This window comes from Xenopus laevis, chromosome 9_10S, assembly GCF_017654675.1.
Source record: "Xenopus laevis strain J_2021 chromosome 9_10S, Xenopus_laevis_v10.1, whole genome shotgun sequence".
Taxonomy (NCBI): Eukaryota; Metazoa; Chordata; class Amphibia; order Anura; family Pipidae; genus Xenopus; species Xenopus laevis.
This window is the reverse complement of record NC_054388.1, coordinates 25,673,441-25,694,480: the sequence shown is the minus strand read 5'-3', so window position 1 is coordinate 25,694,480 and position 21,040 is coordinate 25,673,441. Positions and strand designations below refer to the sequence as shown.

The window sequence follows — 21,040 nt, the reverse complement described above, 5'->3', positions numbered from 1 at the left end:
CAATTTCATTTCTGGGTTACATTATTTCTTCCGGGTTTGAGATGGATCCTGCTAAGGTTTCTGCTGTCCTTGATTGGCCTGTTCCCAATGGTCTCAAAACTATTCAAAGTTTTTTGGGTTTTGCCAATTTTTGTCGTAAATTCTTCAAGTATTTTTCCCAGACGGTGGTCCCTTTTATGGCTCTCACAAAGAAACTGTTTAACTCTTCTTGGACTCCACAAGCACAGGAGGCGTTTGTGACACTCATGAAATTGTTCAGTTTGGCTCAGATTCTTCTTCATTCTGATCCTGCCCTGCCCTTTATTCTGGAGGTCGATGCTTCGGAGGTGGGAGTTGGGGCCGTCTTGTCACAATGTGCAGAGTTTCAATGTACTCTTCATCACTGTGCCTATTTTTTTCATAATTCCAGCCGAGAGGAATTATGATGTGGGTAACCTCAAACTTTTGGCCATTAAGCTTGCACTAGAGGAAAGGTGCATCTGCTTGAATGGGCTAAAAAAGAGCCTATTACCATCTTAACTTAACATAAGAATCTCGAATATATTTCTACTGCCAGAAGACTCAATCCTCGTCAGGCCCGTTGGGCTTTGTTTTTCTCCAGATTCAACTTTTTCATTTCCTATCATCCTGGTTCAAAGAACACTAAAGTGGATGCTTTGTCCAGATGTTTGGTTCAGAAAGAGGTGAATCCAATCCCGCCCGCTCCTATTATCTCCCCTCACTTAGTGGTGGCACCTACTTCTCTTTTAGGATTAGATCTGTCTAAAGTGGAGCGCCCTCCTGAGTGTCCTCCTGGCAAGGTTTTTGTACCCAATCGAAGGGTTGCCCAAATCCTTGAGTGGGAGCATTTTTCTAAAATTTCCCGACATCCCGGCATCAAGAAGACTCACAATTTCATCTCAAGATATTGTTGGTGGCCTTCTATGCTCAAAGATGTTAAACTTGTTGTCTCAGCCGGCACTGTGTGTGCACAACAAAAGACTCCTCATTTTTTGCCATGTGGTCTTCTCCAACCTTTACCTGTTCCTGCTTGGCCCTGGTCTGATGTGGCTATGGACTTCATTGTCGAGTTACCCAAGTCTCAGGATATGATTACTATTTTAGTAGTAGTAGACAGCTTCTCCAAGATGGCTCATTTTGTTCCACTGAAGAGACTTCCCTCTGCAGCTGGCTTAACCCAAGTTTTCATCAAAGAGATTTTTCATTTTTATGGAGTTCCTCAGTCTATCGTGTCTGATCGAGGGGTGCAGTTTGTCTCCAGATTTTGGCAAGCTTTTTCTAAACATCTGGAGATCAAGTTACATTTTTCTTCAGCTTATCACCCACAAAGCAATGGGCAGACGGAGAGGACCAATCAGGTCCTGGAGCAGTTCCTGCGTTGTTTCATTTCCTAGAATCAAGACAATTGGGTTGAGCTTCTTCCCTGGGCTGAGTTTGCTCATAATAACCTTCAACATGACTCTCTGGGCTGCTCTCCGTTTTTCTCCGCATTTGTTTACAATCCATCTGCTCTTCTGCCTGATGTTTTCTGAGACTCAGATACCTGCAGCTGATGCACTGGTCTGTGATTTTAAGACCGTTTGGTCCCAAGTCCAGCAATCCCTTCTCAAAGCCTCTTCTTCTCAGAAAGCTGCTGCTGACAAGCACTGTCATGCGAATCCTAATGGCTTTCCACAAAGCACATCAAACTTTGTTTGCCGTCTCCCAAATTTGGTTCTCGCTATTTGGGTCCCTTCAAGATTAAGGAGATAATCAACCCTGTGTCTATCCGTTTGGATCTGCCTTCTTCCATGAACATCTCAAATTAGTTTCACATGTCCTTGTTCAAACCTTTTGTCAAGAACATTTTTTCAATTGATCAACCTCCTCCTGATCCCATTATTCTTCATGATCACCAAGAATGTGAGGTTCAAGAGGTTCTGGACTACAGGAAGGTGCGAGGCAAGGTCCAATATTTGGTTCATTGGACCTGAGGAGAGATCTTGGGTAAGAGCTGCTGACACTCATGCTCCTTGACTGATCAGGGCCTTACCACAAGAAATTTCTAGACAAGTTTTCGGAGTTCCCAGAGGTTACTCCTGAAGGGGGGGGGGGGTACTGTAAAACGCACTGGGAGATTGCTTACCTCCCATCGTGTCTCTCGAAGGCTCTTGGTGCACAGACGCGCACTTCCGGGTTAACGTCAGTATCATGATGCATAGCGTCATGATGCATAGCGTCATGATGTCACGAAGAATCACCAAATTAAAAATTTGGTGACAAATCCTCCTTAAAGTGCCAAGTTTTCATTTCGAAAATGCCCAAACTAGGTTCCAGTTTACTGTTCCACCTGAAGTGTTTCATCTGAGATTGTTTTCCTGGTTTTGAATCTTGCTTGACTTCTGACTTCGATTCCTGCCGCCTGCATTGAAATTTTTTCCTGATTCTTAACCACGTCTCTTCTAAATCCTTGCTGGTACCTCGTTTATGGACACTTTACCAAGTGTTTTCCACAGCAGAAAGCCTGGGGCCCCAAAAGGGCGTCAGTGAACACTAGAATTCGCAGGGATCCCCTGTGCATTCGGAGTGTACCCATCCCTAAGCAAGCTTCCCGATAACGAGATCGTTACACAGTATCCTCATTTAGTGAGTGAATGAAGAAACTATTAGTTGTATATATTAGTACATTATAATGATAAGTTAGTCCTTGTTCAAGCTGCATATTTAGTGCAGGTAAACAAAGCATCACCCAAGGCAGAGCATCCTCTTGTCAGGGTGTTTTCACTGTAAAGAACATCCTGACATACCTACTTTAATTCAAAGGACCTCTATGTTGTCTGTCTGGTCCTGTATGCATAGGACAAAGGTTTCCTTATGCGCAAGCACTATGTAAAATTCGTGCTGCACTTTTAAAGTTACATTTTTATTGCACAGTTTTATACTAAATACCACATAACATACTTTTTAAGACACACAGAGACAAAATCAGCTAATATTATTCCAGATAATAATAATAACTGTCCTAAGCATTTGCTAGTTTAGATTTTTTTACCAGTATGCTGACGGAATACTCTGGGTATTTGTCAATCCACACCCAACTCCCTCCAAAAGCACCAGATTTTTTAAAATTTGGAAGCTTATTGGCCTGTGTATAGGGCACTCTGGATACCTTACTGAGAATTGGTCAGGTAGGTTCAAAACTCCTGTTGGGGCAAGGGCCAAATTGGCTTGGTAATGTTGCCCTAGTTTTCATTTGCTGTTGTGGTCAGCCTGATATAGCCCGCTTCAAGGTGGATCTTTAAGTGTATGATCAACTTTAGGCCTATAGGGTGTTTTGTAATCAGAAGTAAAATACCAAATGTATAAGCAGCCCATCTGCCTGTCTCCTGATACCATGGTGATATATAGTAATTGGGTTTCATAAAACAAATAAGTGAGCAATAAGCAGACCACCGCTCCGAAACACCCAATAAAGTGTTACTGAGCTGTGATCTGCCTATCTTGTCACCTTTGGCCTAAGGAAAGAAGTGTTACTTAGACACAGTTGCAACGAGTCAAATGGAATGGGAGAGAGTGGGCCCGGGAGGGGGGGGGGAGGTACTTTTTGTGCCAGGCCCTCCAAAGATTTTCTTTGCAGGGAGGCCCAGCACTTTCAAGGTACACTGCTGGTCATACAGAATTATTTGATCTCTGCAGTTTTGCGCCTGATTACAGAGGCTTTTAAAGGGGTTGTTCATCTTTAAATTTAGCATGATGTAGAGATATTATGAGTGTTATGCAGTGTCGGACTAGGACATCAGGGGCCCACCCAAAAACCTTAGACTAGGGGCCCACCAAAACATCTTAGATCAGGGGCCCACTCTCAGTACTATTATAATTCCTCTCCTCACTGAACCTCTATTCTGCGAGTCTCTTTTTTTTTTTACATGCTATAATCTATTATTCAAGCTTTTAGTATCTTTGTTCTCATAGAAATAGGTAATGGCCATGAAATAGGCCAAATGTTTTGAAGCAGAAAGGCCCACTGACACCTGGGCCCACCGGGAGTTTTCCTGGTATCCCTGTGGGCCAGTCCGACACTGTTGTTATGAGTTATATTCTGAGACAATTTGCATTTGGGTTTCATCTTTTATTATTTGAAGTCTTTGGGTTATTTAGATTTTTCTTCAGCAGCTCTCCAGTTTGCAGTATCATCTGCTAGGGTCCAATTACCCTAGAACCAAGGCACTGATTTGAAGAGAGATACTTTTTGAAGAGAGATATTTTAGCATACTAAAAGTTAACTTAAAGGTGAACCACCTCTTTAAAGGAGAAGGAAAGTTTAAAAGTAAGTAAGGTCCACTTAAATACACCAGTTAACCCTCAAAGTAGTGTTTATCTGAGTCCTCTGTCAAAAGAAACACTGCATTTCTTTCCTTCTATTGTACACAAATTGGCTTCTGTAACAGACTTCCTGCCTTCAGCTTAAAACTCCTTACCCCAGGCATGAGCATGCTCAGTTTGCTCCTCTCCCCTCCCCCTTCTCTGCTTTAATCTGAGCCCAGAGCTATAAATGAGCAGGGAGAGATATTTGGGGCTACTGACAGGCCTGCCAAGTACCAACTGGGCAGATTTGATTTTCCCATCCAATGCCCACATAGGTGCATTGATGGGTCCTCATAATACAGGTCTGTAGGCCCATCTGTATGATCTAAAAATCATTGGCCCCTACACCAGCTATTGAATCAGCAATATTTGGAGCAGCATGGTATCCGCTGATCTGTAGGTGTATGGCCAAGGAATCAGGTGCCTACTTGATTTACGCAGTTGGATAGCTCATGATATTAGCAAGGTTCTTGTGTGTTTTAACTTTATCTGTTGCTTTAAAAACTATGTTGTGATGTGGATTGGTAAGTACTAAAGGATGTGTTTCAATATGCACTGGAATTTGTTCAAAACATTTTGTTTGGTGCCCAAGCACATACCTTCCAGCCAGGAATATTGCCTTTGGGCTTTAGTGGTGCCAGGCCAAAACCTGTTTTTTGTGTTTATGGAAATGCACCCTTATCACCATCAAACTCACTTTTGAGCAGCATCAGCGGATCCTCTCCACCCCCCACCGCTCCACTTCATCTAACCTTCACGCTGCCCTGTGGGTTCCAAGATCCGGAAAGGCTGCAGCCTCTCGTGACGTCACAAGGACGTGCCTAGTTAAAGCGAGAGCAGCTGCTTACTAGTCAGTCAGCTCGGCAGTATTATATCGGCTACAGGTAAGTGTGCTGCTGCTGTGTGTTTATCGTGTGCCGTTGGGTACCAGAGACCTGCGTAGTGGACTTATATAGAAAGGTGTCACCGCGGACACTGGCTAGGTGAGCAATAACTTTAGGGTATAAAAAGGAGTTACTGTGGCGTCATCTTCTGGGGAACTTGGAGACGGGGGTCGGCTGCCTTGCGTTCTACAGGTCCCTCCTGTAATAGGGGATAAAGAACTGAGTGAGGGAGTGTTTGCATGTGGCACAGTCTGGGTGGTGCTGTTATTATAAGGCTGATATGGGAGGGTCCCCTGTTGAAAACAATGATCGGGGTCGGCAAGAGGGTCATGTTCTGCACAAGGCTTATATGGGTGAGTGCGTGCTTTCAAGGCTACTAATGGGGGCTGTAACCATCATACTGCGCTAATTTAGCGATCTGCTCTTAAGCGGATATCGTCTACTCAACTTTTTATGGAAGAATGTGATAGAATTGTATATTGGTGATTCACCTCTGTGGTAACATTGTGTGTGTTGTAGTATATCGTATTCTTAAATGTAGAATTGTGTGGGGGGGTTTCATAGTTTTTTTTACTTGACTTTTTTTTTTTCTCCCCATCTTTGAAATGGGGATGGCTGACCCCCAACCCACCACCAAAAATTATTGCTTGTTGAGGATAGAATTTCTTTTGCTACTTTTATCACAATTGTTCTATAAGGCATTGTCTTTTTAACAATCCAGTACATATTGCCTTGCACTCTTCACTGACTAGTTGACTGCTGGTCCGTTAGCTGCTTATGTTGGTCTGCTTATTTGCATAAATAGTTACATGGTTGAAAAATGACCATCAAGTCCATCAAGTTCAACCCCTCCAAATGAAAACCCAGCATCCATACACACAGCCCTCCCTACTTTCACATAAATAATATATACCCATATCTATAGTAACTATAGAAGTTAGTATCACAATAGCCTTTGATATTATGTCTATCCAAGAAATCATCCAATTCACTCTTAATGGCATTAACATAATCAGCCATCACATCACCAGGCAGTGCACTCCACAACCTCACTGACCTCACTGTAAAGAACCACCTACGTTGCTTCAAATGAAAGTTCTTTTCTTCTAGTCTGAATCCATGGCCTCTGTTACGGTGATCCTCTTTATGGGTAAAAAGGTCCCCTGCTATTTGTCGATAATGTACTTGTAAAGCATAATCATGTCCCCTCGCAAGCACCTTTTTTCCAAAGAAAACAACCCCAACCATGACAGTCTACCCTCATAATTTAAGTCTTCCATCCCTCTAACCAGTTTAGTTGCACGTCTCTGTGCTCTCTCCAGCTCATTTATATCCCTCTTAAGGACTGGAGTCCAAAACTGCACTGCATACTCCAGATGAGGGCTTACCAGGGACCTATAAAGAAGCATAATTATGTTTTTGTTCCTTGAGTTAATGCCCTTTTTTATGCAAGACAGAACTTTATTTGCTTTAGTAGCCACAGAATGACACTTCCCAGAATTAGACAACTTGTTATCTACAAAAAACCCAAGATCCTTCTCATTTTAGGAAATGCCCAACACACTGCCATTTAGTGTAAACCTTTCATTTATATTTATCAACATTGAACCTCATTTTCCAGTTTGCTGCCCAGTTTCCCAATTTAGACAAATCACTCTGCAAAGTGGCAGCATCCTGCATGGAACCTATAGTTCTGCTCAATTTAGTATCATCTGCAAAACAGTACTTTTAATGCCCATCTCCAGGTCATTGATAAACAAGTTAAAAAGCAAGGGATCTAGTACAGAGCCCTGTTGTACTCCACTAACAACACTGGTCCAATTAGAAAATGTCCCATTTATCACCACTCTTTGTAGTCTATCTTTTAGCCAATTCTCTATCCAGGTACAAATACTATGTTCGAGGCCAACATTCCTTAATTTAACCAGTAACCTTCTGTGTGGCACTGTATCAAATGCAAAGTCTAAGTAAATCCCATCCACTGTCTCCCAGAATCGAGGTCCCTGCTTACCTTCTCATTAAAAGAAATTAAGTTAGTCTGGCAAGATCTATTGCGCATAAAACCATGCTGGTACAAACTCTTAGTATTATGATTTACTATGAAGTCCAGTATCTTATCCTTTATTAACCCTTTGAAAAGCTTTCCTACCGCTGACTTCAGACTAACTGGCCTATAGTTTTGAGGTTGAGAACGGTATCCCTTTTTGAATAGCGGCACCACATTAGCAATTCGTCAGTCTCTCGACACTATGCCAGACCTCAAAGAATCCTTAAAAATTAAGTAAAGAGGTTTGGCAGTCACAGAGCTAAGCTCGCTAAGTACCCTGGGATGAATACCATCCGGCCTTGTACCTTTGTTTATCTTAACATGTTCTAGTCTCTTTTGAATTTCCTCATGTGTGAACCATGCATCATTCGTTGTATTACTAGAATTGGGACTATCAAGAAGGAAACCATTAACTGGTTTCCTACTTGTGTAGACAGACGAAAAATATGTGTTCAGAATCTGCACTTTTTTTTGTTTTCATTAACCAGCTGACCCCCTCTGATATTAAAGGCCCCACCCCTTCATGTTTAATTTTTTACTATTAACATATTTAAAAAATATTTTTGGATTCTTACTTCTTGCTGCAATATCCTTTTCCATATAAATTTTAGCTTGCCTTATAGCTTTTTTTGCATGATTTATTTGCCTCCTTGTACCTTATAAATGATTCGGCTGTCACAGCTAACCTGAAAGCCTTAAAAGTACGCCTTTTCTTACCCACCTCAACGCCAACACTTCTATTGAACAAAAAAGGTTTTGCTTTGCAACGACTTCCTTGCTTACAAAGGGAATATACTGAAATGTATATTTATGAAGCAGCATTTTAAAGACTTCCCATTTTTGTTCTGTGTTTACCCCTGTGAAAAGCATTTCCCACTTAATATGTTGCAGAGATGCCCTTATACTGTCCAAGTTTGCATGTCTGAAATTTAGTGTTTTAGTTACTCCCTTATAGAATTGAGAAGTGAAGTGGCTTCTATTTGCAAGAGTAGTTGGGCTTCATACTCGTCACTTATACGAGGGGGTTTATAGCATACACCAATGATAATTCTCTTTGTAACCTTTTGCCCAGTCAAAATCTCTACCCAGACGGATTCCACTCCCTCACCAGTGCCAGCACTGGTTATTTCTTTAGTGCATGGCTATAATGCAGGCTTTAAATACAAACACACTCCTCCGCCCTCTACAGCCTATCAGAAGCAGCTACCAAGTCATAGACCTCTTTTGTCTTGTTCGATGTTGCTTTATCTTGTTTGATCTCTTATCTTCCCTACCCATTGTTGTTGGGATACAACTGTTCTTTAAAGAAAAACTAAAGATACTACCACCGCTTATGCACCGTATGAATGGGTGAAATGAACACCCAAACAAACAAAGGCAGTTCTGCCTGGTAACCATTTTTATACAGTTATGGGATCTATTATCCAGAATGTTTGGGACCTGGGGTTCTCTGGGATATTTCCAGAACTTAGATCACTTAGGTCTGGTAAAAATAATTTAAACATTAAGGGTGATGGCAGATGAGGCTACTGGGGGAGATAAGTCGCCCATCAACAAATTGCCTCTTCTTCAGGTGACTAATCTCTTCTAAATGCCTTCCTGCCGGCTAGAATGTAGATCGCCGGTGGGATGGCACTCAGAACGATTTGTTTCCCGAAGTCGTCCGAAGTTGCCTCACGAGTAAACTTCGGGCGACATTGGGGAGCCCAAGCAATAACCCTAAAAGGGGTTGTCCGCCTTTGTGTTAAAGGAAAAGTAACGCCCAAAAATGTATTTTTAAAAAGTAATGAAAAAATAATGTAGTGTTGCCCTGCACTGGTAAATCTGATCGGTTTGCTTCAGAAACACTACTTTAGTTCATATAAACAAGCTGCGGTGTAGCAATGACAGAAATTGAAAAAAGGCTATATGGCAGAGGTTAAATAGTGGATAACGGATAACACCATTATGTTCTACAGAGCTTATCTGCTGTGTAACCTGAGCATTTTCTCCTTTGAATGGCTGCCCCAATTGCTACACAGCAGCTTATTTATATAAACTATAGTAGTGTTTCTGAAGCAAATACAGCAGTTTTACCAGTGTAGGAAAACACTGCAATATATCATTCATTTTCATTTTTGATGTTACTTTTCCTTTAACTTTTAGAATGATGTAGAGTGATTCTGAGACCATTCGCAATTGTGTTTTTTGCTATTTTTTGGTATCAGCTATCTGGCTGCTATGGTCCAAATGACCCTAGCAACCACCCCTTGATGTGAATACATTACTAGAATATTAATAAATGACAAGACAGCAATAACTTTGTAGCCTTAGAGCATCTGCTTTTTTTTTTTTTTTTTTTTTAAAGGTGGGGTTGTCAGTGACTCATTTCAAAGCTGGAAAGAATCTGAAGGAAATAGGCAAATATAAAAAAAGGCCAATTGAAAAGTTACTTAGAATTGGCCATTCTGCATAAGGTAATTAAGAGTGAACCACTCATTTGGGGAAACACATTAGGATTCTTTTTCCACCAATGTGGATTCATGTAACATTTTTACCATTTATTTCAGAGAAAAACCTTTTTAAAAATGGTCTGAGAGATGGCCTTCCTAACTTTTGGACAATTGGCTTCCAGATAAGGAATCACATACAGAGTGTAAAACAGTAGAGATACTTTTTCACGTTAAGTGTGTACAGAACATAACTTAGGCATGTATCTCCAATTATAGGAAAAGGTGCTTTTGCCTTTATAGAAATTCTAAAAAGAATTAGATCCAGGCTTGTGCTTACACAGCATAATAGCTAGACAAATTGCAGCAAGATGGGAACCAGGCAGCTATCCAACCAAAAGGGCAGCAGCCCAAAATAGTTCAGGTTATTTCTAGTGTATGTGCAAGAAATGGTCTTCTCTCCCTGAGGTGTGAATGTCACAGAAAGGACACTTTACCCTTTGCCACCAAGTTATTCTGTGGTCCCTAAAAAGATGCATTCTTGACCCTGCACACTCCAGAACGGGTTAAGAATACCCCAGGAGAAGACTTTTTACCGGTACGTGCAAGAGCAGCCTGGCAGATTTATCACTGGTATAAATATTTCTCACTGCTTCAGGTTTCAAGCTGTGTAGTGCTGAAACATACTCTGTAACAGCTGTCTCTGACCTACTGCCCTCCAGCATTTGACGCGAACACAAAGCATTCTGGCAATTGTAGTTCATAATAAATTGCATGAACAAGCTGAACATTCTAGCACTATTAATGTCCTAGTTGTTCACCATAGTTAAACTTTATTTTCCTATAGTGTGGCAGTCACATAGTAGAAATATAATTAGCTGCACTTTACCCTTAATACAGCCAGTCAACTGAATTAGGTAAAGCATTCAAATGCATTCGTTTTCTAACGTGATATTTTGTTTCATTATGAACAGACTCATGTTGTGGTTTTTTTTGTGACACTTGTAAAAAGGACATACAAAGATGCAAAGTAAAATTAACCCTCTCCTCACTGCTAAAGAGATGAGGTTGTGCAAAGACACATTTATTACATTTATAATATGCTTCACTGTTCCTGTCAGTAGTAAAGTCTGGCCACTTATAAAAGAATGTTGTAACAATGGAAGTTGATACAAAGGTGTGATTGTAGTGGAAAAAGCTTCAGATAGTCATTGGGAAATGTGATGTGTGTGTATATATGTATATATCTTGGTCGTGGCGCTCCTGACAGTACCCCCTCCCCCAGGGGGGGGCCACTGGACCACCATCTTGTGGTTTCTTTGGAAACTGTTTTGTAAAATTCCCATACCAGATTGGGATCGTGAACATCAGCCTGTTTTATACAACCTCATTCTTCGGGACCGAAACCCTTCGATTGGATCAGGAACTGTAGAGACACTAGATATTCTTGAATCCAACATCTTCTCTACCTTGTATTCTTGCTGACCGTCCACGGAGATAGCCGAAAGAAGAAGAGAATCGATTAGTGATGGCTGGTTTTACCAAAGACACATTAGGGATTCACATCTCGGGGGGGGGGGGGAAGCTGAAGTCTGACAGCCACAGGATTAATAATCTCCACAATGGAGTATGGACCAACAAATTTTGGGCTCAATTTGGGGGGAAAGAAACTTGAGATGAATGTTCCTCGTAGAGAGCCACCACACTTTGTCCCCAACTTTATATTGTTGGTTTTGGTAGCCGACCAAATGGCAGACATGTGGGCTACATGATCATTGGCTGCTGGAACATCAGAGAAGAGGAAGTCCTGATGGAAAGCTTGAGGATGTTGTCCTTACACGGTCAAGAATGGCTATCCTCCAGTGGAGGCATGGCGGGGGTTATTGTGAGCGAATTCCGCCCAGGGAAGTAGATCGGCCCAATCGTCCTGGCAGAGGGATACATGACTGCTCAGGAATTGTTCCAGTGCTTGGTTTACTCTCTCAGCTGCCCCGTTGGATTGAGGGTGATAGACAGAAGAGAATTGAAGAGCGATATCCAGGTTTTTACACAGAGCGCCAGAACTTGGACACAAACTGGGAACCTCTGTCAGATACTATCTCAGCTGGAAGCAATGGAGTCGGAAGATCTGTTCAATGAACCACTGAAGAAGAGGGAAGTTTGCGAAGAGGGATAAAGTGCACCATCTTGCTGAAGTGGTCTATAACCACCCATATCACAGTGTTCCCCTTGGAAGGTGGTAATTCAACAAAGTCCATAGCCAAATGAGTCCAAGGACGAGAAGGAGTGGGCAGAGGTTGTAATATACCCCTGGGGCGAGAGTGGCTGGACTTAGACGAGGCACTGGCCGCCACAAAGTCTTTCACATCCTTCATAGGGAAGGCCACCAGAGGATTTGAGTTTTGAGTACCTGGATGTCTAGCTTACTTCCATGGGTATGCGGAATTCAGATAGCACGCAAATCATACCAATGGAGGTATCAGCCGGAGCTGACGACTGGACAGATAGGATCTGGCTGGTCAGTTTTGGGAATAGGGAAGCAATGATCTACGTGGGAGGAACAAATGGCTTGTGATCTTCACTGATGTGCCCTTCGGGATAGGGCATCCGTCATACGGTTTCTGGAGCCTGGGCGATACGTAACGAGTGCCTGACAGGGATTCAATCTCTTGAGAGTCTGGATGAACTCGTAAGTTTTTGTGATCGATGTAAATGGTCACAGGGTGAGGGGCTCCCTCCAGGAAATGTCGCCACTCCTCGAGTAATAGAAGAAAACCGGCACTCAGAGCTCCATGCATGCGGGCTAAGCCCTGCGTGTTTATTACAACGTTACGTTTCGGGGGCGTGCCCCTTCGTCAGACAGCAAATCACACCACAAAGTGGACCTTTTAAACATACCTTAATGCATATTCATGAATTTACCCACACATGATTGATAACTTAACCCTTAATTAATACAATTAGAAAAACCATTCATGGATAATTAATCATCAGTGAAAACACCATAAGTAAAAAGGTCCAAAAAAGTCCCAATAAAGTTCCCAAGATATTAGACAAATGTTGAGAAAAAAATTTTATACTGAAAAAATCCTGTGAACAAAGTTAAATAGTATATTAGTATAAACATTAAAAAATTCCTTTAATAGAGCGTAAAAACCATTAAAAACTTTGTGGCATTCTGCCCAGGCTTGAAACATTATCTTGCCCTTAGTCTTATCACATCAAAAAGATTACTTTTTACCTTGCCTTTGCAACAAATCGATTCAATTTCTCAATATCTGCAAAATAGAGAGGAGAGGCAACATATTAACCTTTTGTAGATATATTTAAAAGTAGCAAGGGATCTCAGAGAAAGCAAGCTAGATTGAATTCCTCATTCAATCCACGTGGGACCCTTGTCTGCAATGCCCAGATCCAGTGGCATTCCCTTTGGAATAATAATTTTTTATTATCTTGCTGATTATTTGGGGTAATTTTTTCAAGAATCAACCATCTTAGTTATGCCACCCTATGACCTTTATCAAAAAAGTGTCTGGCCAAGGCCGTTTCCCTTCTTTTTTTATTGGTTTCATTTACATCCTTTTGGTCCACAGGGGATGGTAATTGCGTATTGTGCTTTTATGTTCATTCAAGCGTAATTTTATTGATCTACTCGTTTGCCCAACGTAAGCAAGTCCACACGGACATTTTATACAGTACACTACAGCCTTAGTGTCGCAAGTGAACCAACCTCTTATACTGATCTTAGAACCCTTAAGGGGATGTGTAACCGTGTCCCCTGCAATGATCCCACTGCAGTGTCCACAATTGTGGCAAGGGTGGGTGCCCTGTAGTACACTACAGCCTTAGTGTCGCAAGTGAACCAACCTCTTATACTGATCTTAGAACCCTTAAGGGGATGTGTAACCGTGTCCCCTGCAATGATCCCACTGCAGTGTCCACAATTGTGGCAAGGGTGGGTGCCCTGTAGTTTGATACTTGTAAGGGTACTTTGCAATGTGGTTCCTTGAACCGCCTTTTGTTTTACTAGGTCCCCTACTGACCGTCCTCTCCTGTATGAAAATAATGGAGGTGTACTGAAAAGATTCCCGTATTTTACATCAGCACTCACAACCCCCCAATATTTCAACACAGTATTCTTAATGATTTTAGAATTAGAATCAAATACAGTGGTGAAAGGTATCCTAGCTACCTGCCTTTTTTCCTGTCTCTGTTTATTAAGCATTTCCTTTCTAGAACATTGTAAAACCACATTTTTTACTTTCAAAAGTTCAGAATGTTTGTATCCTTTTTCTTTGAACTTTTCCACCTTTTTATCAGACTCTTGATTGTACAAATCGTCATTAGATGTAATGCGTCTAATTCTGGCAAACTGGCTTTTCGGTAACCCTCTAAAGACTCCAGGAGGGTGGAAGCTAGTAGCTAGTAGCTCCTCGAGTGCAAGTAGATCATGATTCCCCATGTCGTAATTTTGCTCTGCAGAAGAGAACTTTTTAGAGAAATAAGCACAAGGGTGAAGTTTCCCATCTGCGACTTGTCTCTGAGAGAGGATGGCACCAGCCATGATGTCAGAAGCATCTACTTCACTGAAGGGTTGCAAAAGGTCAGGATGTCGAAGGACAGGAGCCGAAGCAAACAAATCTTTCAGGGACTGGAAGGCTTCCAGACCATGAGGGGGCCAGGCATTCAGTTTTCCTCCCTTCTTTATAAGAGCCAAGACAGGAGCAATACGGGAGGAGAACCCCTTGATAAATTGTCGGTAGTAGTTAGCGAAACCGGCAAATCTTTGGATGGCCTTGGTACTTGTGGGGAGAAGCCATGTCCAGAGCGCTCGATGTCGCTTCCGTCTGCGCTGCTCCCAAGATGTCGGCGCCCATGCCTCCCACGTGGGTAGTGGCACCCGTGTCTCGTCACCGGCGCAATTTGAAATAGATGCCAAGGTCACAGGTTCAATGCCGATAATAGCATAATAAATGATAATAGCCAATAATGTGCATTCCTGGGTGCTTGATATTTCGTCTGATATTGATTCCTGGATTTCTGAACCTTGACCTTGCTACCATCTGCCTGCCTATTCACCTCCTGCCTGGATATTGACTACGATTTCTCCGGATCCCTATTTGTACCACAAACCCTAAGCTTCCTCCTTCGTTCAGACTGCTCCCACTGGGAGCTGATAGGCCCCCTGACAGGCCAGTCTTGGATTGCCAAAACCTTGGAAGGTTCCATCTCGAACCCCTCATGAGAGATAATGTATACCAGGAACGGAATCTTGGGCACTTCGAAGACACATTTCTGCAACTTGGGGAAAAAAGGGAGTTTTCTCTCAGACGGGAGAGTACCTCTTTCACCCGGGTTCGGTGAGTTTCCAAGTCTTTGGAGAAGATTAGAATGTCATCCAAGTACACAACTACGGATTGCCCCAAATGATCTCTGAAGATGTCGTTCACAAATTCTTGGAAGACGGTGGGAGCGTTGCAAAGGCCAAAGGGCACTCATAGTGCCCATCTCTGGTGTTGAATGCTGTCTTCCATTCGTCCCCCTCTAGGATGCGGATTAGGCTGTAAGCTCCTCGGGGATCGAATAGCTCAGAGATGAGAGGTAGCGGATATCGGTTCTTCACTGTGATCTTTTTGAGGCCCCTGTAACCAATACCATCGATGCAACCCGCCATCCTTCTTTACTTTGAAGAAGAATACCTAACAGTAAGGAGAAGAGGAGGGTCTAATGAATCCATGCTGGAGGTTATCTCGGATATACTCATTCATTGCGGAAGTCTCAGCAGGAGGCATGTGGTAGGTACGCCCCATGGGGAACATGGTACCTGGGTGAAGTTCAACGGGACAGTCGTAAGAGCGATGAGGATGGAGAGTCTCAGCAGACTTCTTGCAGAAGACATTCGCAAAATGTTTACACTGAGGGCAAGGATTGCAGCTCTGCCGCAGTGAGGGACACCTGGTGGAGAGGAGTAGCAGGTAAACAATGTTTTTGGCAAAATGGACTCCTCTGACTGGAGGGATTGTGCAGACAAAGCCAGGGTAACCCCAACACCACAGGAACAGGTAATAATCAGGAACGATAATCCATATATTTAAGTCCCAACATGCACAGGGCGGACCCCTGCGTGTTTATTCAAGTCTTGTGCTGCGGGCCCCTTTGTCAGACATGACTGGCTTCGTCATGACAGACAGGCTTGTGGGTCCCCATTATAGCCAGGTGGAGGAGGGATGCGCTACTGAAGGAGTAATTGCAGAGGGAGGATTACCTGTGAGCCGCAAGTTTCCATGCAGGACGCCAGCCCCCGAAGTGCTCTTCCGACATCCGGCAATAGCTTCCTCAGTGGGGTCCATGGCCCAATTGTAATGTCAGGGGGCCTATCGGCTCCCAGCGGGAGTAATCAGGACCAAGGAGGAAACCTTAGGGGTTAAAGTAAAAGTTTGCGGCACAAATAAGATCAGGCGTAATCATGGTCCATATCCAGACAGAAGTCCAAAGGCAGGCAGATAGGAAAGTCAAAGTTTAGGCAAGCTCTTGAATTTTTTGAATTTTGCGCCGGGCACATGACGTCATCACGCTGACGTTGGCCCACTTGGTTCATGGGCACCGCCATCTTGGAAGCGGCACCGTTGGAGACAGGAGTGCCATCCTGACAGCTGCCCCCTAAAATTCTGCTGCCCTAGGCCTGGGTCTTTTGTGACCTTGCCACAAATCTGGGCCTGGTCCCAACCAGATGGTGTATTATCTAGCAAATGGTTGAATTTTAATTTACCAGAGGTTTGGGATTAGTAATCGGAAATTCCAATTTCCAAAAAGATCCATAACAGATCCTGAATTATGGGAAGTCCATCTCTTATAGACCCCATTTTAATAAAAAAATCTAAATTACTCCACCCGCCCCCCAAAATAGAACTGAACCTTGTATTCATAACAAAAAATGTAACTAATACTTATGGAGGCAAAACAAGTACATTGGTGTTTTCATATTAGAAACTTTTTTACTTTTTTGTAGATATAAGGTATGGAAATCCAAATTATGGAAAGACTCATTTATCCAGAAAACACCAGGGCCTCATTTTTTGGATAGTAGGTCTCATGCTTGTAAAACTAATAAATACATAAAACATACTAAGGGAAAGACTTTAACGTATTTTTTATTTTTTTTTTACCTCTGCCCAGTTTTAAGTACAATTTTTTTTTTCTGCAGGTTGAAATGAACCCCCCCAGCAGAGTTTATTTCTTTTATTTTTCTTTTGAAATAATCTAGTCTTTTAAAAAATATATTACAACACAGTGTGCAAGCTCTCTAAGCCTCAAACAATATAGATCAAAACATTCTGAATAATTGATATCAAAAATTCTTGACTTCTGGCAAGTATCAAAGCAAGTCATAATTTCCTTATGCTGGCATAATTTGCCAGGGAAAATTATGCAGAATCTCCATGAAGATAGTTTGCCTGAAAAACAGACTTCTTTTTTAAAAATACACTTTAGAAATAATAATAAAACAGTGAACTTGTTCTATAAATTTATGGAATAAAAAAGCACTTATACTCCACACCCAGGAAAGGCCCTGGCTTATCTACTAGGAATATGTTCCTCATAGTACACAATACAGCTGTTGTTGCTGTGGACAATTATTTATCAGTTGGTAACTGAAATGTTAGTTAGGCTGCTTTATAATTGGTGAATATTCAGATTAGCAGATCATACACCCACCCCCTGTGTGTAACTATTGTTAAATGCTTCTAAACTTTCTCTAGAATGCTTAAGTAGAATAAAGGGAATATATTTTGATTCACTTTTTTTCTTTGTTTTGTAGATTATAGCAAAGAAAATCCATATGAAGTAAAGAGCATCAGAAACTTGAAAGTAATTATCAGTAGATCTGTTAAAAGAATTTGAATCTACCAGATGCAAGCCCTGAAACCAAGCCTCCAAAGGCAGTGAAGACACTTAATCAAGAGACAAGTTTTGGTGGTATGTATTCACAAATATAGTGGGTTTTTAGATATCCAATTTAATCCTTCAGTGGCTACAGTTTGAAGACTTTATACTTGCAAAATTTTTCTTTTAAAAAATTGGCTTCTCTATTCCTTCATCTGTAACCAGAATGGACACTCTTGACATATTTGAACGTGGCAAAAGCCTTCATGTTGTGTAAAATAAGGACTCGTGCACATGGGTGTTTTGACATGTTGCCATCACATGGTAATTTCTATCTTCTTGACCCATAGCACCAGACAGCTGCCAAAAGCAGCTGATCTGCAACATGGCAGTGCTGTGGGTAAAATAACAAATGCATTAAAAGTGGATAGTCGAAATAATTTAATTATGCAAAGGTATTTCTAGTATCAAACTGCAATGTGCACACTTATAGTCTCCAAAGAATTGGTTAGATCTGAGCATGAGACCATTGACTGTAAACACCTGTAAATCCCAGGCAAGTCTTTATTAACCCAAATAACCCAATGGTTAGACTGTCGCCTGTTGACAGTTATCGCCCTCCTGCTGTGGGAGTGCTTCTAAAATCTAACTGATAGGACTATGTGCCACTGTCATGGTAAATTGCATTTAAGTAACACTATTGGTGTCGTATAAATTAGTATTGTTTGATCAGACCTTAACTTGTTTCCTGTTTGAGAATTTGCGGTTATACTGCGGCAAATGAAGACAAACTACTTCCTCATTCAGCAACGAAAGAAACTACATGTTTTATCATCTTTCTGCATTTGTTTTCTCTTTTGTATGTCAACTGACTAGCCACATGTAAATTTTGTTTTTTGCCTGCTAATCTTCTAGGTCTGTATAGTATTTACATTTAACATATTATTTTCCTTTTTGTTTTTTTCTTTTTTAACCCTTTAAGTGCCAGCAGAATTTCACATTTTGGTTACGCGAAATGCCAGCCGTTTTTAAGCATTTTGTGCTCTCTCACTTTAAGGGCATTTTCTGAGGGGAAACCTATAGTTTACCTAGGAAAACTATACATTGTTTTTTTCGGTAGAAACTGAGCTTTCTAAATCTGAGTTTTCATGTATTTCCACCTGTGCAAAAAAATTTATAGTGCTAAATACCAAAAAAAAAAGAAAAATTACCATTTTTCATCGTATATCAATTTATACCAGAAAAATATTTCATTTTACAGATGAATATCCAACTGATTTGGAAAGCCTTATGTCTCTCGAACGTGCCAATACCAGATATGTATAGTTTTAGGGAGATTTAGGACTTCTGTACAGCAAAAACTCCCGGCAGTATATTACTGAATTTTGAAAGCACTAAGGCAGAAAACGGCATGCTTTAGATTCCAAGGCAAAAAATCCTGAAACCATAGGTTTACCCCAGAAAACCATACATTTTTGAAAAGTACACATTCTGCCGATTACAAAATGGGTAACTATGTCTCTCTACTCCCAACTACCAAACAGAAAAGCTTGTCTGAACATAGCGGTTTTTCAAAATAAAATTCAAAATTTTGAAAAATCATTTCAAAGGTTTTATTTTGCTGCTCCGCATATCCCAAACTATATTAGGTACCAAGAAAAAGCACCTGCAATATGATTGCCAGGGGTCCACTGAACAGTTTGATACCAATTATGCATAGGTTTACCAAAGTATCTGGCATTTAGAGACACCAATATGAAGTTAGCACATCCAAATTGTTCAGGACTTTACTTCAGCTACTGAGAAATCAACACATTGACTGCATTTTTTGTGGGGTAAAAACACAGAAATATATATTTACCCCCCAAACCCATATATTTTTGGAAAGTACACATTCTACAGAATCTAAAATGGGTACCCATGCCTTTCTGGTCCAAACTACTGAGTCGCAAGGCTTTCCCAAAATTGTCGGTTTTGGTGAAATATCTGAAAATTGCCTCAAACCTTCAACTTCCCAGCACCATATCACCCATGTATCATTACGTACTAAGAAAAAGCACCCTAAATATGATTGCCAGGGTTCCTCTGAACATTTTGGTGGCCATTGTTCATAAGTTTACCAAAGTATCTGGCATTTAGAGGCCCCAAAATGAAGTTAGCGCATACAAACAGTCCCGTGGGTAACTTCAGCTAATGAAAGATCAACACACAGGAGAAAGCTCTCTGTTTAGTGCTGAATTAAGCATTGAAATTCCTGTTTGAGACAGGATTTTTTGTTATCACTTGGTGTGTGAATGTGTTGTCCACTTGGTGGGTGAAATTTGGGAAGTTTTGAGTTGATTTTCTTTACTAAAAATCGATTTTTCTTTTGACCCTGAAGGTGAGTGATTCCTAGCCCAGTTCCTTTCACTTGCTCTGGGCTACAAACTCACTGTTAGATCCCCTACCCCTCCCCCGCACCTGGGTGTCAGTTTCATTTGCATTTTTCTCTTGTTTCAGCACAAATTGTTTAATTTTTGTACAGATTGAGTGGATATTTTGATTTTGCACTCAGTTCTGTGAGGAGAGAAAGCTAAAGGGAGAAGGATTTAATATAAGTATAAATATAAAATCTTTTCCAGCAGCAGCAGTGCAGCTCCCAGGCACCTGCTCACATTAACCCTCTCCCTGCCACAGCTTCTCAACTTAAAACTTACTTTTTTGTTAATCAATAGTATAAAGCTTTCTTTTTGTGTGGTGTTGTGTAAAATAATGGGAGGGAATAAAAAGGAAAGTTATAAAAAAACATCTCTTGGTTCTAAAGCAAAAGGACCTGAAAAACCCAGCTGTAGCTCTGCAAGGAAACACCAGTCAGAGCCCATGTCAAAAAGCCCCATTGCCTCTACTTCTGCTGCTGCAGCCAATGTGACCCCTGCTAAAACATTTGCACACGCGGTAGCTACTGGCAGCAACCCAAGCCAAGTCACTGCTGGGGTAGAGAAGCTTACAAGGAAGCATGGGGTCAGATGCCTAATGTCAAGCACTCATGGCATAGAGGCTTATATAAAGGCTGCAGCTGAAGTGGTGGGCCACTCTGCAGTAGTGGCAGCAAGTAAAATGTATGGGAAAGCCATAATCTTTGCCCGTACTCTAACTGCAGTGCATACTCTGGTACAGAGGGGTATCACAGTGGGAGGGAGTTATGTCCCTGTAGAACCCCTAGAAGGATTGGGCACAAGGGTGGTTTTATCTAATGTGCCGCCCTTCCTGCAAGACCACTTATTGTACCCCCACCTGCAAGCCCTTGGGGAGTTAAAATCAAATATGTCTAGAATTCCCCTGGGATGTAAGGAGAGCAGACTGAGGCACGTCCTTTCCTTTAAAAGGCAGGTGCAACTACTTTTACCTCGGGGGCAAGACACTATTGAGGGGTCTTTCGGGGTTCCATTTGAAGGGGTGCTGTATAAAATTTT

General features: G+C 41.6%; 1 protein-coding gene across 6 annotated transcripts in view; it reads left to right on the top strand.

Annotated features, from left to right (window-relative positions):
* The first annotated feature begins 5,083 nt into the window (after positions 1–5,083).
* Positions 5,084–21,040, top strand: part of slc16a3.S (solute carrier family 16 member 3 S homeolog) — a 63,006-nt gene continuing 47,049 nt past the window's right edge. For 3 of the 6 annotated variants that reach the window (XM_018240525.2, XM_041577657.1, XM_018240524.2), the window contains exons 1-2: positions 5,084–5,228; positions 17,524–17,681. The gene's annotated coding sequence lies outside the window, so the exon portion shown is untranslated. Of the gene's footprint in view, positions 5,328–5,456; positions 5,582–17,523; positions 17,682–21,040 lie in introns of those variants that run through there. The other 3 variants (XM_018240523.2, NM_001087188.1, XM_041577656.1) reach the window with 3 other exon arrangements.